Below are 16,006 nucleotides of genomic sequence, written 5' to 3'. Positions count from 1 at the left end.
AATGGATAATCTGGTGAATATCACATTGCTGTTTATGGGACCTTGCAGTTTGCAAAATTGCCTGTCCTGCTGTGAAGGAATCTGGCCTTACTGAGTGGTTATAAGGCTAATAGAGTTATTTTCCTATGAATGAGGGATTAAAAAAGGGCTCACCTTCCTAAAAGGTTAAAAATGTTCATCTCCAGAATACTAAATGGACATGAGCCTCCGTGAAAAAGCTTGCCTCATCTTCAAACCATAATGTCACAAATCTCACCACACAGTAAAACATTGATAACATAGTTTTGCAGACTGTCATGAAAGCTACCACAGTGTCATATTTGATAAAATAGTTTTATGCTGACAGCCCTAAACCATTGTCAACTGAATTTTTGACAAAGCTAACCAAACCTAAAAACTGAATTATAATCTTGAAACACAGTTAGGTGACTAATGAAAAATTGAACATCCTGCGGCTCGCAGCTTGGCTTTCTTGGAAATCAGAGAGCCTCAGACCTTATCTAGAAATTAAGAGTGTTACAACTGAGGCGGGAGTAATGCACTATCAATTCATTCCCATTATTCCACAGGTCATTGCATATTATTAAAGTTTCCCCACCTACCAGAAATTAGCCAAATTAAACATTTTATTAACCCCCAGAATAAAACAGACCAAATCAGGTATCTTTAAACAACAACAAATTAACAATGTATTAATAAACTAAATCTTAAACAACATAGAGATAAACCTATGGCTAAAAGACTTTATAACTTCTTATTTATCCTAACGTTCATGCACACGCATATACATTCAAAAACCAATGGTTAACCGGTTTCAATAAAATTAGAGCTGTTTCTTAGGAATAAATAAATAACTGGGTTGTAAGTCTTTGTGAGTTACATTCAGTTCAGTGAGGTACCCCAGAGCCGAACAATCAGATGCCACACGAAGTCTCCAGGCGACTTCGACAAACAGTCTTTAATAGATAGGCATTCGGTTGCAACAGGCGTCACACAGTTCTTTCAACAAGGAGTATAGCAACACATCTATTTGGATTTTTATATGGACAGTCTATCAGTGGAAACTTTACTGAGAATTCCAGAACTCCCAGAAACACAAAAAGGAAACGGAAAGTCACTCTTGAGGCAAACACGTCTTAGAGATTGGAAGTAAAAAGGAATTTGCTACCTCCAGCAATACAAAGATTTCCTGTTTTTTTCCCCCTCCTTAGGCAATATACAGCCTGTAGATTAATGTAGATGTTTCTACTGAGAGAGAGAGAGATCCTTCCTTCAGAGCACACTTCGCTGGTCTCCAGATCAAACTGGTTCCAGTCAGTCTTTACGTAGTTAATTGATACAATACAGCAAGTGGCCCCCTGCTGTTGTTTAGGAAACAGGCTTGCTGCTGGCACACTGTGCCAAGAGAATCTAGAAGCTTCTCTCTCTGCCTTAAAGGTACACAGCCCCCTTAGTTTTTAAAACAGAGGAGGAAAAAAAACGACACTTCCATGACAATAATTATACAACATTTCTTAGGAATCAAAAAGGATGGACCTTACCTAAAAATTGCTATAAAGGAGCCATTAGGAAATAGTGACCACAATATGATCGAATTCTACATTAAGTTTGAAAGTGATATAGTTCATTCTGTAACTAGGGTCTTAAATCTGAACAAAGGAAACTATGAAGGTATGAGGGGGAAGTTGGCTATGGTGGATTGGGCAAATACATTAAAATATTTGATGGTAGTCAGGCAATGGCTAGTATTTAAAGAAGTATTACATGGTTTGCAACAAATATACATTCCTCTTTGACACAAAAACCCAACAGGAAAGGTGAATCATCCGTGGCTAACTAAAGAAGTTAAGGATTACATTAGGTCAAAGGAAGTGGCTTATAAGGTCGTCAAAAAAAGTGGTAAGCCCGAGGATTGGGAGCAATTTAGAGTCCAACAAAGTAGGACCAAGAAACTGATTAAGAAAGTGAAAAGAGATTATGAATGTAAGCTAGCAAGAAAAATAAAGGCGGACTGTAAAAGCTTCTTTAGGTATGTGAAAAGTAATTGATTAGCAAGGACGAATGTGGGTCCATTGCAGGTTGAGATAGGAGAGTTTGTGGTGAAGAATGAGGAAATGGCAGAGAGACTAAACAATTACTTTGTGTCTGTCTTCACAGACGAAAACACAGAAAATCTCCCAGAAATATTAGGGAACCGAGGAACTTGTAAAAATGAGGAACTGAAAGTAATTAGTGTCAATAAAGAGGTAGTACTCGAAATATTAATTGGATTGAAAGTTGATAAATCCCCTGGACCAGATGAGCTACATCCCAGACTATTGAAGGAGGTGGCTATAGAGATAGTGGATGCATCGGTGGTTATCTTTCAAAATTCTATAGATTCTGGAAGGGTTCCTGCAGACTGGAAAGTAGCAAATGTAACCCCACTACTTAAGAAGGGAGCAAAAGAGAAAATGGAGAACACAGACCTGTTAGTTTGATGTCAGTAGTAGGGTAAATGTTAGAATCTATTATAAATGATGTATAATTGGACACTTGGAAAATAACGATATGATTGGGCAGAGTCAACATGGATTTGTGAAAGGGAAATTATTCAAAGGGTAGTAGCTGACAGATGTTTTTGCGAATGGAAAGCTGTTTCCAGTGGCGTTCCACAGAGCTCAGTGTTGGGTCCCTTGCTGTTTGTGGTATATATTAATGATTTGGACTTAAATGTGGGAGGCATGATTGGGAAATTTGCTGATGACACAAAAATTGGCCGTGGAGTTGATAGTGAAGAGGATAGCAGTAGACGCCAGAATGATATCAATGGTTTAGTTGAGTGGGCGGAAAAGTGGTGAATGGAATTCAATCCAGCTAAGTGCATTTGGGGAGGGCAAACAAAGCAAGGGAATAGATAATAAATGGGAAGATATTGAGAGGGGTAGAAGAAGTGAGAGACCTTGGAGTGCATGTCCACAGGTTCCGGAAGGTGGCATAACAGGTAGATAGAGTGGCGAAGAAGGCATATGGAATGCTTTCCTTTATTGGTCGAGATATAGACTACAAAAGCAGGGATGTAATGCTGGAACTGTATAAAATGCTGGTTAGGCCACATTTGGAGTATTGCGTACAGTTCTAGTCACCACATTACAGAAAGGACATAATTGTTCTGGAGAGAGTACAGAGGAGAATTATAAGAATGTTGCCAGGGCTTGAGAGTTGCAGCTATGAGGAAAGATTGGAATAGCTAGGGTTGTTTTCCTTAGAACAGAGGAGGCTGAGGGGTGACTTAATTGAGGTGTACAAAATTATAAGGGGCCTCAAGAGATTAGACAGTAAGACCTGTTCTCTTAGCAGAGAGGTCAATTACCAGGGGGCAAAAATTTAAGATGATTGGTAGAAGGATTAGAGGGAACATGAGGAACTCATTTAAAAGGTTGCTAAACATGAACCTGAAGTGCTGTAACCTGCAAGGCTACAGACCAGGTGCTGGAAGGTGGGGATAGATTGGGCGGCTGGTTTTTTTGGCCGGCGCAGACATGATGGGCTGAATGGCCTCCTTCTGTGCTGTAACTTTTCTGTGGTTCTATGTTTGACAAACCTGTTGGAATTTTTTGAGGCTATTACTTGTAGCATAAATAAAGGAGAACCAGTGTATGCAGTGTATTTGGATTTTCAGAAGGCTTTTGATAAGGTCCCACACAGAAGGTTAATAAACAAAATTAGAGCACATGGGATTGGGGGTAATATACTGCAATGGATTGAGAATTGGTTAACAGACAGAAAGCAGAGAGTAGGAATAAATGGGCCATTCTCAGGATGGCAGGCTGTTACTAGTGGGGTACTGCCAGTATCAGTGCTTGGGCCACAGCAGTTCACAATCTATATAAATTATCTGGATATGGGAACCAATTGTAATATTTCCAAATTTGTGGATAACACAAAACTAGGAGGGAATGTATGTTGTAAGGAGAATGCAAAGAGGCTTCAAGGGGATTTGGACAGGCTAAGTAAATGGGCAAGAACATGGCAGATGGAATATAATGTGAATAAGTGTGAAGTGATCTACTTTGGTAGAAAAAAAGAAAGGCAGAATACTTCTTAAATGGTGAGACTTTGGGAAGTGTTGATTTACAAAGAGACCTGGGTGTCCTTGTTCATGAGTCACTAAAAGCTAGTATGCAGGTGCAGCAAGCAATTAAGAAGGCAAATGATATGTCAGCCTTCATTGCAAGGGGATTTGAGTACAGGAGTAAAGATGTATTGCTTCAATTGTAAAACGCCTTGGTGAGCCCGCACCTGGAGTATTGTGTACAGTTTTGGTCTTCTTATCTAAGGAAGGATATACTTGCCATAGAGGGAGTGCAACAAAGGATCAGCAGACAAATCCCTGGGACGACAGGAATGTCTTATGAGGAGCGATGGCAGAAACTGCGCCTGTATTCTCTAGTGTTTCAAAGAATGAGAGGTGATCTCATTGAAATTTACAAAATTCTTACAGGGCGCGACAGAGTGGATGTAAATAGGATGTTTCCCTTGGCTGGTGAGTCTAGAAACATGGGACATAATCTCAGAATAAGGGGTAGGCCATTTAAGACTGAGTTGAGGAGACATTTCTTCACTCAGAGGGAGGTGAATCTTTGGAATTCTCTACTCCAGAGAGCTGTGGAAACTCAATCATTGAGCATAATCAAAACTGAAATCGATAGATTTCTGGAGGAAATGATGTCAAGGAATATAGCAATAGTGCGGGAAAGTGGCATTGAGGTAGGTGATCAGCCATGATCTAATCGAATGGCAGAGCAGGCTCGACGGGTCGAATGGCCTACTCCTGCTCCTATTTTCTATGATCCTAATAACAGTTATACAGCCTCATTTGGAAAATAAAGGGGGGCTAACTTAATTACAGTTGAGGTAACACCCCTATACATAGGAAATTAGTTATGCAACATGAAAAACAGTATAGATATTGAAAGCACAAATAGATTTTTAGATTTGTTGGACTCACTCCAGCATCTCTCATGGTAAAGGTACGGCTACTGGAGTGAGGCAATGGTAATTCTCCCCTTAACTGGGACAGAGGTATCTCACTAACTCTGTTTGCTGGCAAAGACATGACGGGCTGAATGGCCTCCTCTGTGCTGTAATTTTTCTGTGATTCTATGGTCTACTTGGTGATTTAAGGTAAATGTTACTTTAATAATTGACGGATATCCTACTTAAATATTTTACTGTAACAATATTTAGATTTAAAAATTGGATTCATTACTAAAAACAAAGTTGTACTTTCTACCTTTTCCTAGAACTATTAACATTGCAAATGACTCTCACATCAACTTATATTGTCTCACATGGTCTTCTGTATCACTAACTTGTGAGTCCATCTCCATACACTCTTTGGTGCCGAAGTACATTACTGAGGAGAGATTCCCGGACCCTCATAATATCAGGGTTATTATAATCTGGCTGAAACTTGTTAAAAAGGCTATCTGGAGGATAGTAATATTCGCAGCTGGTTCCTTTCCTTTAGGGAGAGTTAGATCAGTCGTTCTGACCCATTCATGTGTCTTTGCATTCTGTCTTTCTCAACCTTAAGTTGAGAATGATCATTTGAGAGGTACACCTGATCCGGGATAGCCCCAAACGAGGGCTAAGTTTATAATCCACCACAATGTTTCTTACATTACAGAAGTGACTACATTTCAAAAGTACCTCATTGACTGTAAAGTGATTTGGGATATCCTGCAGTCATGTAAACGTAAGTCTTCCTTTTTCTTTCATTCACATCTTAAGGGACAATCGCGGAGAAATTTGTTCACAAAATGCTGCTTCGCGATTCTATGCAGACTGATGTCAGTTCCCACCACTACCTATGCAGTGATCAGCATTGATATAATTGAAAATCGCTGTGCGGGCTGCACAATTAGTGGATCACGGCGCTACCTGCCTAGTGAATCAGCATACATGAACAAATTTTTCCCCCATGTGAACCCTTAGGTCATAGAGTCATAAAATCATTTACAGCAGAGAAGGCGGCTATTCGGCCCCTCAAGCTCATGCCAGCTCTCCACAGAGCTATTCAGTTAGTCCCATTACCGCGGTCAATCCCCATAGCCCTGCAAGTTTATTTCCTTCAAGTGCCCATCCAATTTCCTTGTGAAATTATTGATTGTCTCTACTTCCAATACCTTTGTAGGCAATGAGTTCCAGGTCATTACCACTCATTGCGTAAAAAAGTTCTCCCTCACCTTCTCCCGCATCTCTTGCCCAAAACTTTCAATAGGTGTCTCCCGAGTCCTTGTATCATCAGTTAATGGAAAGAGTTTTTTCTTGTCTAACTTATCTAAGCCTGTCTAAATCTTGTACACCTCTATCAATTCTCCCCTCAATCTCCTTTGCTCCAGGAAGAACAATGCCAGATTTTCCAACCTAACCTGGTAAATAAAACCCTCATCCCTGGAACCATTCTGGTAAATCTCCCCTGCCCCATCTCAATGACCCTCACATCCTTCCTAAAGTGTGGTGACCAGAACTGGATACAATACTCTCGTTGAGGCCTAACCAGAGCATTATAAATGGTCAGTATAACTTCCCTGCTTTTGTAATCAATGCCTCTATTTATGAAGCCCAAATTCCCATATGCTTTACTAACCATTCTCTCAATATGACCTGCCACCTTCAAAGATCGATGCACATGCGCCCCCAGGTCCCTCTGTTCCTGCACACTCTTCAGAACTGTGCCATTAAGTCTGTATTGCCTCATTCTATACCTTCTGCCAAAATGCATCACATCACACTTGTCTGAATTAAATTTCAACTGCTATTTGTCTGTCCATTCTCCTAGCCTATCTATGTCCTGTTGCAGGTGGTTTGTATCATCCTCACTATTTGCCACTCCTCCAAGTTTGGTATCATTGGCAAATTTTGAAATTCTAATCTGTCTTCCAAGATCCAAGTTGTTTATATATATATTAAAAAAAACACTGTCTACCATCCTCCAGTCTGAAAAATAAGCATTTACTCCATCTCACTGTTTTATGGCCTTAAGCCAATTTTTTTTAATCAATTGGGCACTGACTATTCCATGAGCCTCAGTTTAGGTAACCAATCTTTTATGTGGTACTTTATTAAACACTTTCTTAAAATCCATATAGATAACATCCACCGCATTCCCTTCATCAACCTTCTCTGTTATTTCATCATAAAATTCAATTAGATTAGTCAAGCATGATCTGCCTTTTACACATCCATGCTGGCTCTCCTTAATTAACTCAAACCTCTCCAAGTGACTGTTAATTATATTCCCTGATTATTGTTTCTAAAACCTTAAACAAACTGGCCTGTAGTTGGTAGGACTGTCCTTACAGATTTTCTTGAATAAGGGCATCATATTTGCCACTCTCCAATCCTCTGGAACCTCCCGCATATCTAGGGAAGATTGGAAGATTATGGCAAACCCCTCTGCTATCTGCACTCCCACTTCCATTAGCAACTGGAATGCAAGCCAGCCGGACCAGGTGACTTAACTACCCAATGTATAGCCAGCATTTCCAGTACCTCCTCACTTTCAATTTTTTACCCTATCCATTGTATCTACCATCTCCACTGCTAACGATATTTTGTCAGTTTCCTCTTTCTTAGTAAATACTAATATAAAGTACTCATTAAGTATTTTAGCCTTGCCCTGTTCCTGTAAACATCTGTCTATCTATCATGCCAAACATTTAGTACTACGAAATACTGAATTCTAGCAAAGAAGATTGCATGCAATAAAATCAAATTGTTTCTAGGAACTAAAAGACAAATTGCCAATCGTGCCATGTTACCCTGAAATCAACAGTATAATCTTAGGTATATATTGATCCATGGATATTGACGCACATATAGAAATCCAGTTTTGACATTATGTGCTATTTTCACATTTATGTAGTAAAAACTTATTCTGTTCAAAGGTGCTATAGGCTGGGATATATAATAGACACAGACTCACACATGCACAGAGTAAATAATATCAGTATCCTTAATAATCCAGCAAAAGTCCTCAATTTCAGTTCTGATGAAGGGTCATTGACTTAAAACATTAACTCTGTTTCTCTCTTCACAGATGCTACCTGTCTTGCTGAGTATTTCCAAAATGTTTTGTTTTTATTTCAGATTACCCACATTCACAGTATTTTGTTTTTGTTTCTTCAATTTCTTATCACTGCTTTAGAGGAGGGTTTTAGAGGAGGGTATTTACTAATTTGGCAATTTAAGTCAAGTGGCTATTGCATCCTGTACAAAAAGAAAGACTGTGTAATCCCCTGGAAGTTCCTGGAATAGATATCAAAGAAGTTAATTGCTGCTGTCATCTGCATGGCTACCCCTGAAGCTGTAACAATTACAGATTTACAGAGGTCAGTCAAAATTTGTCTGCATTTCAGAATTAACCTGAATAATTTATTTCTAATTGTAACAATGATTTATTTCCTTTATATTTTGCACACAATGACTTTTCAGATGATACTTTTGAACAATGTTTCATTGGATGAGTATTATTTCTTGTTTTCCTGTGGTTGTTACTGCTTCGAAAATTATCAGGACAGCTCCAATCAAAGCTGAAAGGCTATGATTCAGAAAGCAGTAATATTGTGGTCTGCTCTTGATGTTCATGTTTGTGATGGAAAATAATGACAGCATAATTATTGCTTTAATTGCCACTTGAAAATTTTGGTAAATATTACACTAGGCATAAACAACTGGAAAATTACACTGGTGACAAAAATAAATTCTTCAGGTTAACTCTGCAGAATGCTGCATGCTGTCAGTAAATCTAGACCAAATTTCATGTCTTAAGTGATAGACCATGTTACTTTCCTTTCAATTGCTTCCTAATTAATAACTTTAAAAACCTAGTCCCTTGATTATAGTTAATTTATATATTAAAGTAAGAGATATCCTGAAAAAAATCGCAGTTTTTCTCAAATGTAAAAGTAATTGGTGTAAGGCTGTCTGTATGTCACTTTTATTTAGTGTAGGCTGGACTCAAGACTGCAAAAGCCTGAATTCTTTTACAACTCCTTCATTTTGCAAGTCATGCTATGCTGTAAAAGCCATAAATTATTCCCAAACAGCTAAAGGAATTTAGAATATTTTATTTCAAGTTATTAAGCAAACAGCTAAAACTTAATTTTAGCAAAATGTTGCAAGAATGAGATGTCCAATGGACATAATACAACAGAATGGTGATATAGGTCGCTTTTCAAAGCTGAGATTGCAGTGAAAATATGTGGAGATATGGCTCATAATAACATCCTGTCATCTCCCAAATGACTGTTTCCTAATCTAATTACTAGTCTTGTTAGTTGATATACACATTTCTTTAATCAGACAAGTATAACCCATCAATTCATTTACAGATTAAAGATGACAGGCCTTTTATTCCATGTCCTGTGAAGACAAAACATCATGTGAAAAGCTATTGTGTTAAGATTAGAAAGGAAATATACCATTGTTGTAATTAAAATAATGTTTGTTCAAAACCAATTGGCGTAGAAATTGATTGGCCCCAGGCAGTGGACCTCAGGTAGGTGAGGGGAGTGATTGGCTGGAAAGGGGATTGTTGAGAAGGGGGTCAAGGCAGTGATCTGGATGGAAGAGGGATTCAAGCAGTAGTCAGCAGCGGCCCATGGTTTTAGCATAGATGCAGGTCAAGCACATCTGCTCTTTCCGCCTCCACATTCAGCTAAGAATGACATTTTTAGAGCTTACCTCTTTAGTGGTCCTTTTAAGGACCACCAATTAGGCCACATGTAGATCTGGTTTTCCTGAATGCATCCATCCCAATGCTGGGATGGGGAAACTAATTCAGTATAAGGGGCGTCTTACAGGCATCAGGCTAAGCATTTGGCCTAATACCTGTTTCAGATGTGGCTCTGGATGCTTTTATTGATGCCTATACCAATAAGGAGAGCAGTGCACATCCAGCTCAGAATATGCAGACACATGCCTCATGCCATATTGGGTGCTTTGGTGTCCCTTTTTGAAATTATAAAATGGGGGAAGAATAATTGATTTTCTAGGAATTGTAGGGATCCTTTGAAGGAGTAAGTGTCTTTTCATTTCGGAATTTCCTAGGACTTGTCAGTTATTGCCTAAAATGAGAAAGTTGATTAACTTGAATTGAAAGTAATAATGTTAACGGACTGCAACTGACCTCATCATCAATATTCATGTCATTATTTTTTTTTAAATGCTAAGAGCCTGAATTCTGAAATCATTACAATAATTTACATTCATTTTCTTTTCCAAACATAAAAGAAATGAAGGGAAAATTATATCCAACAAGCGTTAACTAACAGGTGCACAGTTCTGAATCATGGTGTAAATCACGGATTCGGACATCTTCCAGAAATTATTCCCTTAGATTTCCAACATTCAAATATTTGATAACAGCTGAACTTTATTTTGCAGTTAGTGCTGATGTTCATTTAGGCTTGTAATTGTAGTCATTTACAACATTAAGGTAGTCATGAAACAAAGCAAACCAAGCCAGTAAGTAGCAAATAGAAACTAATATTATGTGACATTATTGAAGAACATTTCTTATTAATCACTTTATTGTGGAAGGAGGTTCTGTATTGTCAATGTTCCCCAGAATAACGTAGATTTAGAGAAGAACTTTGGGAGGCTCCACTGACAATAGGCGCATGAAAAGATCCTGCAACAATTGAAGCCACACCTCATAATGCAGTGGTTACCTGTATCTGTCTGCTACCTGGAAGTTCTTCGATCTTTAGAAGAACCTGATGGATTCAATGGCTATGCCATTATCTCAAGAGAAAACTGATCCATCTGTCTTCTCGCCTGCCATGCACCAACTATTGGGTACTTCTGCAGAGTGATCAGAGATGTGCATGGGAGCACAGTGTAAGGCACCACTGAGGGGCATTAAGCCTGCCAATTTCCATTAAGGCTTGGGTTAAGACTGTCAGAATTAATTTTCTTATAACAGCAGAGAAGGTAAAATCTTCATCTTATTAATCTAGTCTAGATTTTATGTGCTATGCTGCCCAAATCTTAATATGCATCTTTAAACCAAGCTAGATCTGATTGACAAGCTTGTCCTATCCCACAATAGTAGACTCCGATAGAGTGAAGCTCAAGGTCACAATAGGGGATTTCTGTGGAGTTGCCATATGTGCCAAGATGCATTGCAGTTAGGTGAATCCCTCACACATGGTTGCAGAAATGTCAAAGGTAGACTTCTGTGGTTTCTACAATATCTCTTGCAGGGTATTCTGTGCATTCTCAAAAGGCATCAAGAAGGCCTTTTACTCATCCAACCACTTTCAATAGGAAGAAATCCCCACCCACGCAGCTATTGTTTTCGCAGGCACCTTGGCCAGTTGTTTCTTGTTCTGCTCCTTTTCCTCATTTGTGATCACACCTCAAACTCACTGTTTAAATGCCAGATGGTAGTGGGCCTGATCGCAGAGATATTGCTTCTTGAAGTTTTGGTATTCTTTCCTTGCTCTGATATAATAAGTTGTCCAGAATGGCCTCCTCCAAGGGAATCTGGTGCTGTGATTTCTCCATTTATGGTCTGTTTCTTTGGGCTGAATTTTATGAGGCCTTAGGCATCGGGGGTTGTGGTGGTGGGGTGGGGGGGCCCGGAGAATTCTTCCGGGCAAGACCCGCCACGACTCCCTACGCTGAGAAGTGGCCTCCACATTTTACTGGTGGCAGAGAGGCCTCGGTGCGGTCCCCCGCCGCTTGGTGGTGGGGCCTTCATTTACATATTAAAATCAATGGAAATAAATTTAAATCAACTTACCTTGTCCTGGCGGCCGTCCCACTTCCGAGGCGTGATACTGGTGGGGAGAGGGTAGGAGTGAAATTCTCAGGTTAGTGGGGGGGAGGGGGGGAAATGCTCTGGATTGCTGGGGAGTGGGGGATGGTGGGAAGGGGTTGAGGGTTAAAGTTATTAAAGGTGGGGGGAAAGGTCGGGATCTGAATAAAAGTGTTTTTGGGGGCGGAATGGGCTATTAATGAATAGATTATTCCTTGGGGGTGTGAGTGAGGGGAGTGAAGATTTTATTTAATGTATAACTTTAATTTCATACTTTTGTTCCCTTTAAAAATACATAATTCTTCTAAGGGCTTGAAGCCCTTTAAAAATGGCACCGGACACCTGCACGGTGGCACTGGGCGGCATTGCCTGGGACAGACCGGCCACCCCCTCTATGTCATCAGGGGTGACTGCTCTGCCCCCTCCATTTAAATGAGCCCCTGCGAAATATCACGGGGGCTCAGCGACGGAGCGTCCGCATCTGAAGACTGCCGACTTCAAAGCCCGCCGCAGCGATTTGCAGCACGCTGATAAAATTTAGCCCTTTGTTGTTATTCAAGCAAACAAGTAATCTCAAGACACCTTAACTTAAATGCGTATAAACGATTGACAGATGCACCCAACCTGCAGTCTACCCTGGATGCTGCTAAGCTAGGCTGTGTCGCAGTGATTTGAGAGGTGAAACGCACGGACGATGTGAGTATGCCAGGACCTTTGATCGGACATTGCTTTTTGAATAGGTGTCCTGCTCAGATGTAGGTAAGCATGAGCAGCAATGACAGAGCTGTTTGTGTCGTATTTAGCATGGGAACAGCTCAATAGATAACATTTTGCAGCATGCAATCACTGACCGACAAGCTGCGATATTATTGTTTGGTAATCTACATCCCTTAGAGCGAGGGTTCTCAACCAGGAGTCTGTGAGAAGGTTTTAAGGTGTCTGCAAAGTATAGGCAAAAGTAATAATTTTTTGGCCCTAACAAAATATGACAGTACCCATTTTCAAATCAGAACAGTATGCATGCAGTATAGTAAGGTTACTGGAAAGCAGACAGTGATTGACAGCTATCAGCAGCACTGCGATGTTGAAAAGGGCAAGTCATTATAAAGCCTCGTATGGAGGTGAATGATGCATCTTGAGACAGACAGCAGCACATGGGGAAAGTCCTAGCAACTCACCCCGATACTGTAAGGCTGTGACTTCTAGCTGCGTCCCAGTTTCTCCTCTAGGAGGGGTGATGTTGACGGTTAACTGGATGAGTTGCACCCCAGCCCTCCTCGTCCTTGTAAATCGGGCCTCTGCCACAGGCTGTGCCTTCCCCTGTCCAAAAACTGGCTGTGCTGGGGTCACTATTTAGGCATCTGCAGACGGCCATTCCAACAACCCATCAGACAGGAGGTCAGACCCGGCAACTCATCGCACAGTGTCGCCCTAGGTCTGGAAATGTGGTGCAGGCTTACAATATGACTTATCAAAGCATCCCTTTTATAGGGAGGTAAAAACAAATTACTGCAACAGTACATGTACTGGAAAACAGGAAGTCAGTCAACATCTAGCAGGCAGCATTTCTTCAGAGGAGGTTGGGGTATCTGATCTTTTGTTCACCCACATAGAGTATTTGGTGTTTTGTTCGTCCATGTGCAGGGGTATCTGATGATATGTTTGTCCATTTGAGGTTGGGGTATCATGGTTTACTAACGATTCAGGAGAAGGCTGGGATATTTTTTAATATATTTTGATTCTTGGAAAATGCGCAAGGCTGGCATTTATGGCACATAAGTGGTGTGTGTTTATTACACACCAATGCAGAAATTAACATATTCTCAGGTACCATCATACATTGGGCATGAAATTCATTCACTCCGATTTCTGGGCACGGAGAACATGATTTATAGCATGCCCGCATATGTCAGAAACAAGATGGGGTAAGACACAAAATTCATCAACACACCTCATTTCCACAACTGTAGATTGGCCACGAGCAGCTCTAGACAGCCTTCCCTTTTTAAAAGCACGTTCCTATAAAAGGGAAGCTGCAGCAATGTACTGCAAACTGCTCGATTATCACTTTTTGCCCTTCAGGAACAAGTTACGGCACACCAGAGGAAGGAGAAAGCTCCCCAATTTAGCAATGCCACCCTGTGCTCACTGGGTAAAGAAGTTAAGGCCAGGAAGCTAGCCACATTTCCAGCAGAAACGGGAAGACCTCGAGACTAACCCTCTGAAGGGAATGGGAGCAGATGGTGAGAATGGTCCATGATCCTGGCAGCAGTGCCGCAAAATGTTGAATGACCTCACTTGTGTGATCAAGATGAATGAATGCATCTTCACATAACATCTCAGACTCAGCACACCACATACTTCTCACAGCGCTCAAAGCATCACACCCCAATCACTCATCCAGCACACATCCAGGCACTCAGGACTTACATCTATCATCCTTACACTACACATCACCCTCATACACTTACCAATGTTGCCAGCCTCACACCCACCTCCAACTGCCTCCACATATCTCCAGTTATTCAGTTATGGCAGGCACATCACCCAAACACACTGACACAAAGTTACGGACATTCTGCTCTTTCTCTTGCATGACAAGGTCACTCACAACAGGCAGGAGAGATAAATGGCCAGTGAAGGACCACCAAGAATCCATTCCTTCAGTGCCCTTGAGCAAATAGTGCTCAGGATCATGGGCACCTGGGGATGCTGAGGTCATCTTGGATGATGGTAAGTTGCTGCCTTAAGCACACTCTCCACTCACTCCTTACCTTCAACCTGAAAGGTGCCATGAAATGGAAACTGCAGATGATGTGAATGTAGGCCATCTGCTTTCCTCACCCCTATCCTCACCTTATGCTTTTGTGCTTTCAGATAGTCAAGACTGCCAGCTGCTTAACCCCTACAGCCTCATGTAGAAGAGCGAGAAGAGGAAGAGAGCTCTGAGGAAGAAACACTGTCACTTGACCTAACACTCGCAGCAACCAACCAACATACTGATCCCGCACGAATGTTAGAAACTAGCTTAGAGTCGGGATCTGCACATCTGCCTGTGCGGAGTTTGCAAGTTCTCCCTGTGTCTGCGTGGGTTTTCGCCGGGTGCTCCGGTTTCCTCCCACATCCAAAAGACTTGCAGTTGATAGGTAAATTGGCCATTGTAAATTGCCCCTAGTGTAGGTAGGTGGTAGGGAATATGGGATTACTGTAGGGTTAGTATAAACGGGTGGTTGTTGGTCGGCACAGACTCGGTGGGCCGAAGGGCCTGTTTCAGTGCTGTATCTCTAAATAAATAAATAAATAATAAAAATAATGAGTCACTGGGCCCAAACTTTGCCTGAGCACAAGTAAATCAAAAGCACCTCAGCTGCAACTTGAGTGACCTTTAAATAGCCCCAGAACAGGGCCCATCCTGCTTCATAACAGTTGTTGTTTCAGAAGTGAATAAGGAAGGTGTTCCCTGCACATTCATTGGCCAATTTTAGTATTCTTGCATTGCACGGCCCATTGACTCAGTAACATTGTGATCGCACATGTTTAGCGATTTCGGGCAGAGGCAGGGAATGCACTTGCCTACGCTACTCCAGATGCCTGATGGACCACGCAGGTACCAGTCAGCAGCACCTCCCATGCTTAAACTCTGCAGTTAGGCCCACATAGCACTGCTTCTGTACCATGTTAGGCACAATATCTTTCAAAATAAAGAACATGCTGGAGTTTCAACACAAACTGTTGGTATCTTTTTTCGAGAATTGAACCTCTTCACTATTATTATTAAATTATTTTATTTATTTAGTGAATGAAAATCCCTAGAGCCAAGCGTTAGCCTCCTCATTTGCTGAGTTTAAGGTGATAAGTCCGCCACTTAGTCTATAGAGGGGATACTCCTCGGTAGTGTGCAGCATTGTTTGTGTATCTTCACAAATGCATAAAGGGTTTGTACTCAGGCCCCACCAGTGGAGGTTGGTTGCACAGGGGCCCTGGCTTGTCCTGAACCTGTTTAGCAAAGACCACTCTTGCCGTGGTAGTTCAAAGTCTGCCATTCAACCGATGGGGTTTGTCACAAGGAAGTTGCGAGTGACTTCCCGTGTTTCCCATTCCTTGATCCAAAGGATGTCTTCTGCTAGCTCTTGATCAGGAAGGTTGCTCCTCTACTCACTACTCACCCCAGTTTAAAAAAATAAAATGATCACA

The sequence above is a fragment of the Heterodontus francisci genome, chromosome 4, assembly GCF_036365525.1.
Source record: "Heterodontus francisci isolate sHetFra1 chromosome 4, sHetFra1.hap1, whole genome shotgun sequence".
NCBI lineage: Eukaryota > Metazoa > Chordata > Chondrichthyes > Heterodontiformes > Heterodontidae > Heterodontus > Heterodontus francisci.
Note: the sequence above shows the minus strand (reverse complement) of the source record.